At 40.7% G+C, this 14,967-nt stretch overlaps 1 long non-coding RNA gene across 2 annotated transcripts in view; it reads left to right on the top strand.

The window, feature by feature from the left end:
• LOC134358212 (uncharacterized) overlaps positions 1–14,967 on the top strand; it is a 32,339-nt gene that overhangs the window by 6,666 nt on the left and 10,706 nt on the right. Inside the window, exons 3-4 of one of the 2 annotated variants that reach the window (XR_010020830.1) lie at positions 6,762–6,885; positions 12,491–12,790. This is a non-coding gene — a long non-coding RNA (uncharacterized LOC134358212). Of the gene's footprint in view, positions 1–6,761; positions 6,886–12,490; positions 12,791–14,967 lie in introns of those variants that run through there. The other variant, XR_010020829.1, reaches the window with a different exon arrangement.

Genomic DNA, 14,967 nt, shown 5'->3' with positions numbered 1-14,967 from the left:
CCTTCACCAGAGGTGTTACCCCTTCCTTGTGCACCCCATGCACCCCACAGTGCAGATGGGAGATTAACTTTTGGAGATAAATAAATTAGTTTATTGGTAAAATGTTTTATCATTGTCACATGTACCTAGATAGAGTGAAAAGCTTTGTTTTGCATGTCATCCACATGGATCATTTTATCACATCAGTACATCGAGATGTTAGAATGGAAAATAACAACAGAACACAGAATGGTCTTACAGTTACAGAGAAAGTGCAGTGCAGTCAGACAGTAAGGCACAAGGTCATAACAAGTTAGATAGTCCAGTCAAGAGTTCACTTTACTATCCTAGGTTATCATTCAAAATTTTTATAGTGGGATAGAAGTTTTCCTTGAGCCAGGTGGAACATGTTTTCAGGCTTTTCTCACAGAATCATATAGCACTGGAACAGGCCCTTTGACCCAAATGGTCCATGCTGACCAAGGTGCCTCATCAATGCTATTCGCATTTGCCAACATTTGCTCCATAACCTTCCGAACCTTTCCTATCCATGTACCTGTCCAACTGTCTTTTAAAAGAAACGTGGCTGACAGAAGAGTACTGGTATTGGTTTATTATTATCACATGCACCAAGATGCAGTGTGCTTGTCTAGCATACTGTTAACAGAGATCAAAACATTACAGAGTCATTGACGTAGGATTTTTGTATCTTCTACCTGATGAAAGAGGGGAAAAGAGAGATTATCCATAGTGAGCAGAGCATTTAGTTGTATTGGCTGCTTTACCAAGGCTATGAGAAGTGTAGCACGTAATTATGCTGAGCTCTGTCCGCAACTGTCTGCAGTTTATTGCAGTCCTGGCGTTGTGATTCATCTGGAGAGGATGGTTTCTATGATGCATTTATGAGGCTCAAAGAGGACACGTCACATTCCTTTACCTCCAGAAGAAGTAGAGGTGCTGGTGACCTTTCTTGGTTGTGGTGTTACTGTGGCTAGACCACAACAAGCTACTGGTGATGTTCGCTCCTGGAAATTTAATGCTCTCAGCCTTCTCGATGTCAATGCTATCAATATAAACTGAAATTCTTTTATATTTACAATTACAATGTGGTAGCAGTAGATAGTTAAGGAAACATTTAATAAGCAGATGATATCAAGCTTCAATGTGTTGTACTTATGTAGTGCCTTTAATATTGTGAAACATGTCAAAGTGCTTAATAGGGAATTAGAAATGAAAATTTGAAACTGAGTCATCAGTGTTTAGAAAGATTATTAAATACACGGACAATATTATAAGAAACATCTTAAAAGAAGTGAAAGGACAGCAGGAGCATAGGATGGGCTCTCGGCTTAAAGCCTTGTTACTGGAGTTCAGGGTGAAGTAATTACAGATGCAGGCCTTTCAGCCGATCAAAACCACCAGATCATCAAGCATCCATTGTTACACTGACCTTACACTGATCTCATTTTATTCTCCTCACATTCCAATCAACTCTCTTTCAGATTCTACCACTCACTTACAATGGCCAATTAATTTAACAGCCTGTATATTTTTGGAATGGGGAAGGTAGCTGGTGCATCCAGAGGAAACACCCATTGTAAGAGGTAGAACCAGAGAGTGATGAATCTGTGGAGTTTTTTGCCACAGGCAGTTGAGGAGGCCAGGTCTTTATATGTATTTAAGGCAGAGGTTGATAGGTTATTGATTGGTCAGGGCATGAATGGATACGGGAGATTGATGTTGAGATAAAATTGGGTCAGCCATTATGAAATGGCAGAGCGGACTCGATGGGCCAAATGGCCTAATTCTGCTCCTTGTCTTATGCTCAAATATGCATATTCCACACATACAACACCGGAGGCGAGGGTGTGTGTGTGTGTGTGTGTGTGTGTGTATTTGTGTATGAGCAAAATAGGAATTGCAAGAGATTGACAAGGTCTACATTCTGGTGTGCAGAATGATTGAGAATAGCAAACCTTGGATGATGCACTTCCTAAAGATGTAAAACCTGCCCTGCTGAAAAGTCCATTACTGATACCCATGAGAAAAGGACGATTCAGAAAATGAGCGGACTGTGCTGGACTAAGACACACCTCACATTCATTGCTTGTGTGACATTGTTTCCACGCTAACTTTGTGTGACTCCGTACGTCTCAACTCTTGGGATTTCTATTCACTCTTAAAATTAGTACAGGCTGCTTTGTGATCAACACTTCATTTGCTCTGGAAGGGACTGCAATGAGCATAAAGGTTCAACAGAATACTGACACATGATTCTTTTGCCTCATGGCTGTACCATATCTGGATGCTCCTTTCTTAGCCTTATGTATACTTTTATCCCGTGCAACCATAGAGATGATTCTGTCATCACGTATGGGATTAATGTCAGATGGTTCATTTGTGAGAGCTACCTGGATATTTTAGAGGAAGGTCTGACCACTACTGTCAAAGGTACTCAGTACAGTGGATGCATGGCGTGAAATGCTAAATAGAGTAGCTCTGTCGTTGTTACTGTCTAAATCTCAAAGATAGCCTCATAAAGTTTAAATAAATATAATGCACTCAGTGTCCACTTTATTAGGTACAGGAGTGGAACCTGGTGTGGTCTTCTGCCGCTGTGGCCCATCCACGTCAACGTCTTTTGTGTTGTGCATTCAGTGATGCTGTCCTGTACACCACTGATGTAATGCTTGCTTATTTGAGTTACTGTCACCTTCCTGTCAGCCTGAACTAGTCTGCCCATTCTCTTCTGACTTCTCTCATTAACAAGGCGTTTTTGCCCACAGAACTGCCACTTAGTGGATGTTTGTTTTTAATTTTGGCGCCATTCTAAGCTCCATAGACTGTTGTGTGTGAAAATCCTAGAAGAGTGGCCATTTCTGAGATACTCAAACCACCCCATCTGGCACCATCAATCATTCCATGATCAAAGTCACTCAGATCACACTTCTTCCCCATTCTGATGTTTGGTCTGAACAACAGCTGAACGACTTGACCATGTCTGCATGGTTTTAAACATTGAGTTGCTGCCACATGATTGGTTGATCAGATACTTGCATTATTGAGCAGGTGAACGGGTGTAACTAATAAAGTGGCCACTGAGTGTACAGCTTTAGTACATTTTCCAAAGTGCCATTCACACATCACCACCTGCAATTTACAAAATCCATTATTATAATGGAATACATTGACATCTTGCTGTGCACCAGCATGTTATTCATATGTTCACACACAGCCCTGACTCTTCATCCCTCCACCTTTCCAATTTACAAGCTTGCAACAGCCGACTTCTCAATGGAATCATTTTTTTCTTGCATTTTTCAGTTCATGCAAGTTTTATTACTTGTAAGTAAAGATATTTAATCAAGTAACTAGCACGAGTTTTCAGGAGTCAGATCTAATTCTGGTGTGTCCTTCTGAATCTTACCTATAGCCTTCTAAATATAGACCACATGTGCACTTGCTGCTGCATTCTCTATCTGTGTATCAATTTCAAATATGAATTGGGTGTGTGTGTGTGTGTGTGTGTGTGTGTGTGTGTCTTTGATTCTCTATATCATCCCTACTCATATTTATGTTCCTGTGTTATTTTATGTGTTCCTATTGTGAAATATCCATGCTATTATCTAAATGTGGTTATTATTTTTCTGTACAGTATGTGTGTATTAACTCTGTTGATTTTCTGGATGCATCTTTCTGAATTATCTGTATATTTGAAATCGGCAAATGCTTTTCTCTGTGTGTGTGTATTTATTTGCTATCTCTGTATGTCAATAACTATGCTGATGGCTATATTAGTGTGTGCATACATGTGTGCTGTACATTAACTCTGTGCGCATTTTATATGTTTTGTGCATAACGTATGTACAGCAGACCCGTCATACTGTTTTATAAGGAGACAACTGAAAGGCATGTTTGACATAATTCTCCTCAGTATCGAGAGTATAAGAAACCTTGTTGTTACAGGAACAAGTTCTTAAAGTCAATAGATCTCCTGAGGCATTGCCCACAGTGAGCTGTAGGATCTTCTGTTTTCTAACGTCAGGGTAATGACAGAAAGTGACAGGAGCACGTTACAGCAAGTAACTGTGGCACTTACAGGAAATGTGCCATAGAAACAAGATTTCTAATTTATTGTTAGCAGATCTAATGTGGCACTGCTCAGTGTGAGCTGGAGGTAGCACTGTTTATAAAATAGAGGAATTATCAACAAAATATGGTGGTGGATGTTTGACACAATGCAGAAGGTCTAAACATATGGTGCTGATGTGTTAAATACAAGGCTGAGCAACAAAAAGAAAAGGTGAGAAAGAGAGAACAAATGAACTGTTTCATCACATAAACAGGCTCATCTCGAGTACACAGCAGATCGGTGGATGGGCGTTTCTACAAGTACCTTCTTCTTAAGCCTTTCACCCCTACTGGGGCATAGGCCACTGTCAGCAGCTGGCCAGAGTCCCCTAGCCTGGGCCAATAGAAGGTTGATCAGCCCTGTGGATTTCACCACAAAACTTCACACATCTCCTAGGTGAAGATCCTTCCCCACCACCCCCTCCCCCTGCCCCCCGCCCCAGGAATGAGGTTGTTCACACTTGTATTGCGTTCTGTAGCTCTGGATGATTTTACGGAATGGCGATGCTAGCCCCATGCCCAGTCTTCCTCCTTTCCCAGCTGGGTCTGTGACCGTGCATGGCGACATTTCTAAGTATACTGGATGGTTAATATTTTGAGTGAATGATAATCAGAACTCCATCAGTCTGAAATATTCAGAAGGAACTCAACTGACCATTTCCCTCCACAAATGCTGCCTCCAGCGCTTTGTGTGTTGAATCTGAAATTTTAGCAGTTTCTCTGCACAGATACTGCCCGACCATCTGAGTATATCTCTGCTACTGATTATTAGTTCCGATTCCTAGCAAAAGCAGCATTTTCCATTGCTGTGTTTACTTAGAGCCTTTTACAAACTATCAGTGTTCCAACACACCTTGCTGCCAATAAAGCGCCAGCAACATCTAGCTCCCTCTTCTAATCTTTAAAATGTTGCAATTTTTGGGGAAGATGCGACACCTGAAAAATAAATAGCTCCCTCTATTTCATGGCAATTGCTGTGAATGTGCAGTGAATGTTATCACAGATCAAACGACGGAGATAGTAACCACTGGCATCAGTAAATAGTCTTTGAAAAGCCAATTACAAAAATGTTTCTCGGATATTTCGGCATGGAAATATGCCAGGCATCAAAGGTGAGTTGTTGCACTCGGGGCATTTGCTGCAACTCTGTTTTCAAGCACATCTCCCCCAGTGATTAATGCTCACAATTCGGGAGCTTTTATCCAGTGTGCATTTTCTTAATTGGAAGTCTGTTTCCACATGTTTAATAAATAAATGTTGACTTTGATACGACAAATTAATGCACAGTGAGATGGAAAATCAAAGTGATCTGAAACCACGGCTATCAGTATTAAATTCCATTGCTCATTTCAACTGTTTCTGCTCTTCCATGGGACTAGCAAAACCAGTGTCTCTAGCTCATCATTGATTCTCCGGAGAGGCAGCTTGACACAATGTGGTGGAGTGGAGGGAAAAATTAACCCTGCAGTTGATGGAAATCCAAAATAAAATCTGAAGCTGCTGGAAGCACGCAGCAGCTGCGGAAGGAGAAACTGAGTAAGTGTTTCAGGTCTGGGACCCTACATCAGAACAAGTGAAATGGGACTGGAATCACAGAGTAATGAGGCCAGTGAGATAACTAGATCGTACAACAACACAGCTACGGGCATAGAATTATACAGCATGGAAACAGACCATTCAGCCCAACTAGTCCATGCAGATCAAGTTGTCTACCTGAACTCGTCCCATTTGCCTGCATTATATTTTATTTTTGATTTTGGAGATACAGCATGGTAACAGGCCCTTCCAGCCCAATGAGCTGACGATGCCTAATTATACCTTTGTCACCAATTAACCTACTAACCTGCACATCTTTGGAATGTGGAAAAAAACCAAAACACTCACAGTCATAAGGAGAATGTACAAACTACTTACAGAGAGTGACAGGAATTGAACCCAGGTCCCTGGTGCTGTAATTGATTCCTATTTCTTGTCTTTTATAAAAAATAAAACTTAATTCAAAATCTCAAAGGCCAACATGAGATTTGATCTCAGTTCACACACACAAAATGGGTGAGGGGTAGAGGGAGATGGGAAAGAGACTAGCTGGAAGGTGATAGGTAAAGCCAGGTGGGTGGGAAAGGTCAGGGCTGGAAAAAAATGAATCTGATAGGACAGGAAAGTAGACAATAGGAAAAAGGGAAGGAAGATGGGACCCAGTGGGAAGTAATAGGCAGGTGAGAAGAGGTAAGACGTCTGAATGAGGAATACAGAAAGGAGGTGTGGAATTTGTTTCCTGGAAGAGAAATTGATATTTATGCCTTCAGGTTGGAGGCAACCTAGGTGGATTACATGATGTTCCTCCTCCATCTTGAGGGTGGCCCCATCTTATCATAAGAGGAGGCCATGGACCGACATGTCAGAATGGGAATCAGAATTAAAATGTTTGGCCATTGGGAAGACCTGTTTTTGGTGGTTGGAACAGAGGTGCTCAAGTTCTCCATATTACTTCCTAACAAATCATTTGTTTTTATTCTTCAAATGTTGTCAATAACTTCAACACCTGTGCTTTAGGTGTTACACGTTTACTCAAATCTCATTTCTGTCTATTTGGTTTGAAGTGTGATTAAACACAACCAGATTGTTAGTCATGCTTCTCTTACCTTTCACAGTAAGCCACCAAGGAGGGAGGAAAAGAGAATCTGAACTCTGAGAGACAGATGAAAGCAAAATAAAATACTGTCTGTCCTTTGTGTCGCCATTATGGGTACGGATCAGCATCTATGAATTATCAAGGTGAAGTATGATTAGACGACTACATGATGTTTTTGTATTGCGAATCTTGTCTTGCTTCTCTGCACAGAATGGGGTTAGAATTTTCAGCTTATAATCAAACCTGAGTTTTGTCGTATCAGGATGTCAGCCACCTCACTATTTATGTTGCATCCTTCTAATCAAATAGGCACAGGAATTCACTGCACCAAAATAAGATACTCCCAGAAATAGATTTTAATTAAAGCTGTCATCAAAAACAATTATCTCTAACTTTAAATATAGTATATTTATATATCTGTCACATTTAAAAATTGGGAAATGATACACCGGGTGTTTGCATCTTTGGAACTAGCTGCCAGGGAAAACAATTCAGGCACATGCAAAAGCACCATTTAGAAGATATTTGGTTGAGTACATGGATTGGAAAGGTTTAGAGCAATGTGGCGAAATGGCAAGCAAATTGAACTAGTTTATGTTTGACATGAACAGTTAGGGCAAGGGGCCTAGACACAGGCTGTTTTACTCTATGAGTCTCAAAAACTACAATGTGCTGTTACTTCATGGGTGCCTCAGCAGGTTTCTGAGACATCATTAAGTCCCTTCATTTCATGTGCAGTTGGGATAAAATTTGAAACAGTTCAGTCATTGTAAATAACAGGACATCATTCATTAATCAAATTATCCATATGTGAAATACCACAAGGTTTTCATATTTATTTTAATGAAAATTTAGCATTTGTCACTCATTGTGTCTGACTTACTTTGCAGTCTATGGTACATTCTGTTCTGTGGTGTGCAGCACACGAGCCTCTTCTTACAGTCCTTCATCTGACCACACCACCAAATCATTTTTTCTCCTTATCTGCTTATGTCATCTTCTCTTCTCTCACTCTGAGGAAAGAGATTTCTCCAACACTCTCTGTTGAATCCATTGATGACAATCCTATATTCATGGCCCATTGGTTTGTTCATGGCTTCAAGTGGAAACACCTCTACCCTGGCAAATGTACTCCTGATCTTGAAGATATCTATTGGGTCACTTCCTTAACCCTACTTTTTCCTGAAAGAGTTAAGATGCTGTGCAGAATTCCAAAATTCTTCCAGCATTTTGTCCCAAGGAAGACTTGCAGGTATCTTCTGGAGGTGTCTGTGAATTTCAGTTTTTATTAGACCTTTCAGGAAAATTTGTGCAGCTTTGACTGTGATAGTTAAAATGTTATGAAATTGACAATAAACCAGTAGTGGATGAAAATATTGAATTCAGTGAAATTTATTACAAGGGAGCATTGGTGAATCTGTCTGAGCCAAACAACAGAAGGCGTCTAGTCTCTATATCAAAGATTTAAAGATTAGTGTACTGTATAGCCTATGTTATAATAAGGGACTACTTTATGTTTTAGTAACACGTCGTTGCATGCAATATTAGGTGTGTATGAATCTGTACATGTGTGCTGAGTTTGGATTCTGCCAGTAAAAAAACGATGAAACTTAGCTCCTGTCTCCAGCGTTTTTATTAATAGCATTGTTGTGTAACCAGGCCATATACACAACAAATTGGCAACGAGGTTAATGAACGCTGTGTTTTAATTAATAACGACACTCGGAAGAAGAGCGCAAGGAACGAGCCAAGGAACAGGAGAAGGAGGCAGAGCGAAGCTGCAAGTCTGAAAGAAAGCAGGAGCACAGCCAGGGTCGGGAACGTCGGGAGACCAAGAGACACAGACGGAGCCGTAGCACGTCCAGCCAAGACCACAGCCGGTGCTGATGCCCAGGGGCTGAGGGTCTGCCTGCCCCAGAAGGGAGATGAAAAGGAGCAACACACACACATCTAGATGGGGTGCACTCATGGCGCTAGCAAAAAGGACACGTGAATCGAAAAGGAAAATAAGGGGAGAACGTGGCTTAATTAATATAACAAAGATGGTGATGATTGGAACCATTACAGCATTTGATAGTGGCATTGAAGACTGGAGTTAACTGGATTGAAGGCTAACACTATTAATGATGAAAGGAAAGCCAACGTCTTACTCAGTATTACAGGAGCAAAAATATACGGGCTGCTACAGAGCTTGTTAACCCCTGAAAAGCCAGCTGACAAAACGTTCAAGCAAATAGTAGACACTCTCGAATAGCATTTAAACCCCAAACCACTGGTCATTGCTGAAAGATTTAAATTTCACAATCGGAATCAGAGCAAAAATGAAAGCAGTTCTGAATATTGTGCTGAATTGCACAAATTATCAGAACATTGTCAATTTGGAGCTGGTCTATCAGACACATTGAGGGACAGGTTAGTGTGTGGCATGCACTGTGAAACTACACAGAAGTTGTTCCTGGGTGAAAAAGTCCTTACATTAGAGAAGGCGCTGAACATTGCAATATCAACGGAAACAGCAGCAAGGGGTGCTTCAGAGATACAACAAAAATCTTTGGAATATGCTAAGAATAAAATGTCACTGAACAGAAATGAAAGAAATGTTACTGTTGTGGGAACATGTCACATGACCCTGATGACTGTTGATTTAAAGACAAAGAAGGCAGAAACTGAGGCAAACTGGGCCACATTGGCAGAGTATGCAAAGCTAGTAAACAGCAGAAAAAGGACAAAATACAGAGCAACAAGAAACCCCAGAAAGGAAAATACGACAATGTACACAAAATGGAAGAAAGCAGTTCTGATGAAAACGACTCAGACAAAAGTGAATTGTCTCGTCTGTAACTTCACAGCGTGAAAGTGACAGATGATCGAAGAGTAATAAGGATCACTCCACAAGTGGCAGGCGTGAGACGGAAAATGGAGTTGGACACAGGCTCAGCTTTAATGGTGATCTCAGACCATGACTACAAACGATTGTTTCCTCTGAAATAAACTAAACTACTGCTAAAGACTTACACAGGACAGAAAGTGCGTCCCAAAGGTAAAATTAAAGTGACAGTGACCTATGGAGACAAAACACAGCAGCTGGAACTGTATGTACTGAAAAATGGAGGACCACCATTGCTGGGACGTGAATGGCTCAGGAAAACCCAGTTGGATTGGCACACCATCAAGGCACTAGATGTGTCAACAAAAGAGGGCAGCTCAGCGGGGAAGATGTCCGCAGCTCTCCTCTCACCCTTTGTCGACTATTACAATGACAAGGAGGAGTTAGACAGCATCGACGATGAGGATGAACACAGTACCTGTGGTCACGACTCGGATGAAGATACAGAGGATGCAAGGGAGACAAGTATTTCCAATAAGCAGGATGATGAAGACTACTTGGAAGTAAAAGAGCAGATATACCAGGAGAAATTGACATCTCTCAAAAGACAGCTACAGCAGTTACAGGAAGGCACGTTGCAGGGGTATCAGAAAAGGATGAAGAAACTAAATCAACAATACAAGGAAAGAATATGAAATGCTGAGCTTTTTCTGCAACTGGAGACAGAACAAGTGGAAAGGAATTATATTAGAGAGAAGAAAGCAGCTTTGAAAGAATTTGAAGATAAAAAGATTGTTAGAAGAAAAGAAAAAAAATGATTGAGAATGAGAGGCTAACAATGGAACTCAGGAGATTCTATGGAGGTAAAGCCAATAAAGACTAAGGAGGAGATCTAATGACCCTGCTTCAATTACAGACAAAAAACAAAAACCTGCACTTGCGCAGTTAAATTACTTGTTACAGATGAACAGATAATGGAAGATCTGCGAACTCTCAATAAGCTTAAATCTCCGAGAAGACCAACATCTCCGTCTTCTCCTGAGCATCTTCCCAGCACTCCTGCTGAATCACCAGCACAAAGATATGAAGCACGAATAGAAGATGGAAAGTTATATTACAATAAGAGATGGTATCATAAAGGTCAGGCTATTTATTTGGAATCTAAGGAGAATACGAAGATTGGCTGTGTAATTAGCTCAGTTGGAACAAATGATATATGGGTATGGAAGACCAGTGATAGTACAAAAATGAGTATATATCTAGGACAGCTGTACAGAGGAGTCTTCATTATACGGAGACAATCTGCTGCCTAGAACACTTAACAAGTTAGAGGCGCACATCTTCTTATCTCCCTATGCTCAGAGGTCAACTTTTCATGACTTTTATATGGAAATCTGTATTAAAACAAACAAGTTTATTGACAGACGTTACCCGGAGAGGCAGAGAAGACCACCGCCCCCCCCCCCAGAATTGAGTTATAACTGGGTCTTGGACCAGAGGTGAAAAAAAGGCTTGTTATAATTCGATATTATTATGTTACTTTGTTATAGTTTGATATTATTAAGTTGCTAAGTAAACAAATGGTAGGCGTTTGTATGTTAAGGGTAAACATATTTGTTTAGCATAATGCCCCAGTAAAAAACACAGTTGATACACTATTAAAATAAAAGGGGAGGAGTGTACCGTATAGCCTACATTATAATAAGGGACTACTTTATGTTTGAGTAACACATCGTTGCATGCGCTATTGGGCGCGTATTGAGCATGCACTATTAGGTGCGTATTGATCTGTATGTGTGTGCCGAGTTCGGTTTCTGCCAGTAAAGCACCATGAACCTTAGCTCCCGTCTCCAACGTTTTTATTAGTAGCATTGTTGTGTAACCAAGCCACATACACAACAATTAGCTTTCTTTGTCACATGTACATCAAAGCATCAAAGCACACAGTGAAATGTGGCATTTGTGTCAAATCAAAACGGGGTGGTTTATGTTGGGTGTAGCTTGCAAGTGGCATCACGCTTCCAGCGCCAACATTGCATGTGCTGACACTAAAGACTGATTTATACTTCTGCATCAAATCGACGCCATAGGTACGGCGTAGCCGCGAACCCTACGCAGTGCCTACATGGATCCCTACACCGTAGCCTGACACACACCTCTCCCAAAACATAACTACTCGTCGCGGCAATGCAGACCGCAACAGCTGTGATTGGTCCGCTTGGTAGCATCGCATTTCCTCCTACGCTGCAATAGCTTCCCATTGGGCGACTGAAGGGCAGAGAAGGAACTGTGGCTTCAATGCTTTCCATAAAGCTTTACAGACCTCCGAAATTATGGAGGGGACATTTCACCTTTACGAAAAAGACGTTCGCTTTAAACTTGTTTACCCCAAGAAAGACTACCATGACCATGAAGCCATGCATGGGCAGGTGTGTGTGCATGCGTGACATGTGCGAATTGCAGAACGATGCAGACACACCAATGCACAAGTATAAATGCTCACAACGGCACAGCCCACATGCGTAGGTTACGGCGTCGATTTGATGCAGAAGTATAAATCAGCCTTAATCTTAACTAACCCTAACCCATATGTCTTCAGAATGTGGGAGGAAACCAGAGCACCAGGATGAAACCCACACAGTCATGGGAAGAACGTACAAACTCCTTACAGACAGCATCGGAAACACTGAACAACAAATTTTTTCGAATGTGTTGCTTCTGCAGAAATATATTTTGTTGATGATAGACTGCTTGAAGCTGACCAAAGATGTAACTTCATACTTCTTTTATCATGTAGGAATTTGAAGAAACAGGAAATTAGTTTTTATTGAATATTATGTGTTTAATTGCAAAAGTGCACTGATGCTTTACAATAGTTCAATTAAACTAAAAATGTTTTGTTGATTTTTGTTTGTGCACAGTGTCTGAGGCTTCTCACTTAAGTGTCCAACATTAATCAGCCAGCATTGAAGGATCTCAGTTGCTCTGATACCATTTCTCCATGACCACATTCTACTGCTAAAACTTTTCACCATGTTCGTCACTAACAACACCAAGATTTGCAGAGAAGAAGTCTAAAAGGGAATGCAGAAAATGAATCTTTAGTGACATGTTGCACTTCATCGTTTTTTATGCTTGAAGCATGTTATCAACCAGCTGAATGTAGGTTGGTGCTCTGTAGTTGCCAGGAAAAATTTTAGCAACATCCTTGAATGCCTTCCATTCCCTAGTCCCACTACAAGTTCTTCGAATTGCTTGTCATAGATATTCTGTTTGTTTAATGGACCAACAAAAATGCTTTCCTTAATCTTGGCATCAATTATTCTGACTTGAATTATGAATTGAAATAAATGTAGGTGATTTCACAAAAATGATGCATGATGGGTAAATTTCATGGTGAGTGCCATGATCAGCAGCCCAAATTCCATAAGGTACACCCAAAAGTACTCTGGAAGCAAAATACTTGTTGTCCAGTGAAATCAAACTCTGAATGATGATTGGTGATGCTGTAAGGTGATTGCACTAACCGCACCCACCCCCCCCCCCCTTCTGGTACTCTTGCTCATCATGCCTTCCATCTCTCAGATCCTCTGTTTTCTGTTAGCTTCTTATTTAATTATTCATGAGCTGTTAAGCATCATTGGTGATTCTGTTATTTCCCATCCCTAATTGCTTTTGATTTGGGAGATTATTCACATTGTTGGGTCAGCAGCCACATGGTAAGGAAACAACTACACATTTCCTTCCTCAAAAAGCATTGACAAACCAGGCAGGTTTTTATAACAAGTTGCATGGAGACTGTGTGAGGTACCATTCGGTAGCTGTAAGTAGGGATGGTTGTCAGTTTAGCCATGTGTGTGTGCATGGCAGGATGAAGGTCAATGGGTTATAGATGCGTATGGTCTGGGCAACAGAAGTTTGGCTGAGTTAATGTGTAAATAACAGCGGAGAGAATGTGGAAACAATAAAAGGGAATTTAAAGCTGTTGCAAAAATACAGGTGAAGGTTTCAGTGGAAGGTGTTCATCTGGAACAGGAGTGATGAGTCGTTTCATCGAGGTGAATCAATGAATGATTTGTGATGAATGGGTTATGGGCAGGAATGTCAGGTAGAAAAAGGATTGACTAAGGGTGGGTAAACATCGTCTCCAGATGCAACAAGGCTTGGTATGGCAACTAGTCTGCACATGACTACAAGAATTGTTGTGGACAGAGCTTAGCACATTACGGAAATCAGCTTCCCCTCCACAGGCTCAGCTTTTACTGCCTTGGTAAAACTGAGAACATAACCAATGATCCCACCCACCCTGGACAATTTTTCTTCTTCACACTTGTGATCCCCATCCACCATGATCGGGCAGAAGATACAAAAGCCTGAAAGAACACTCAAGGACAGTTTTTATCCTGCTGTTAAAAGAGTATTGAATGGTTCCCTAGTACAATAAGATGGACTCCTGACCTCACAAAATACCTCGTCATGACTTTGCACTTTATTGTCTATCTGCACTGCACTTTCTCTGTGACTGTAACACTTTACTCTTCATTCTGCTATTGTTTGTCCCTTTGTACTCCCTCAATGTACTGATGTGATGAAATATCCTGGTACATAGAACAAATTTTTTCACTGTTCCCAGGCGCATGTGACAATAATAAACCGATTTACCAATTGGCACAAGAAGGAGGGGAACAGGAGCTGTAATAAAAAAGTAAAATCACTGCAAATGAGGTATTTTTAAATGCAAGGACTAAGGTGCAGATGCGTGGAACAAGAAAGAATGAAAAATTAAACTAAAATAAATAAAGTACATTGCAACTAAACCCATTACTTAAATGACCATTGCTCTGTGGTAAGATTCAAAAGCAATGCAAGTAATAAAATATGCAAGATGTTTTTTCCTGACTTTTAGTAATTTATTAAATATATAGAGATGCTGGATCATTTCCTTCTCCATGCTTACTTACCCATTTCTAATTTTGTCATTTTATACAGCATCAGAGCCAAACACTGCCCCAATATCTTACTTACAGCAACTTTGCTGGTCACTTTGAGAATTGCAAGTAAAACCTCCCACACGCAGCAGTTCCTCTTTTGCCCAGCAGTGTCACTATCGAGCACCACTCACAGCAAAGACCATGTCTCTAGAATCAAATTTTGCAAAACAAAGTCGTCTTGATTTTTTACTTTTTTTTGGATGAAATATTCATGAGTTTGAACTGTCTTCCAGCCTGTTTAGAATTGCTCATCTGCATGACATCTTATGAAGATTTTCTGTTAACAATCACAATTAAGTGAAAATGAATATTCAAGCAGCTATGTTCCATCTGCAGGTTCGACCTTGAGGTTCTACTTACTTGTTTAGCATTTTGATTGTCCACCTCATTCCTTCTCTGCTGATCCC

The sequence above is a fragment of the Mobula hypostoma genome, chromosome 18 (genome assembly GCF_963921235.1).
Source record: "Mobula hypostoma chromosome 18, sMobHyp1.1, whole genome shotgun sequence".
In the NCBI taxonomy this organism is placed as follows: domain Eukaryota; kingdom Metazoa; phylum Chordata; class Chondrichthyes; order Myliobatiformes; family Myliobatidae; genus Mobula; species Mobula hypostoma.
Note: the sequence above shows the minus strand (reverse complement) of the source record. Positions and strands in the feature narration are given on the sequence as shown.